Source organism: Penaeus monodon, chromosome 28 (genome assembly GCF_015228065.2).
Source record: "Penaeus monodon isolate SGIC_2016 chromosome 28, NSTDA_Pmon_1, whole genome shotgun sequence".
NCBI classification, from domain to species: Eukaryota; Metazoa; Arthropoda; class Malacostraca; order Decapoda; family Penaeidae; genus Penaeus; species Penaeus monodon.
The window spans coordinates 28,314,494-28,314,706 of record NC_051413.1 but is presented as its reverse complement, the minus strand read 5'-3'; positions in this window follow the sequence as shown (position 1 = coordinate 28,314,706).

Genomic DNA, 213 nt, shown 5'->3' with positions numbered 1-213 from the left:
TGAAAAAGGAATAACAAGGACGCTAGCAGTAGCGATAATGCATAACCCATAACGATATGTTTTTTTTACATAACGATATGTTTTTTTTAAACAAAATAGGGTGATGCAAATGGAATAAGAACTAATAAAATTACCTAATAGAATGTGATTCAAATTTGACTTAGAAATAGGGCAATTCAATAAAATAAAACAATAAAACCGGGATATGCTAGC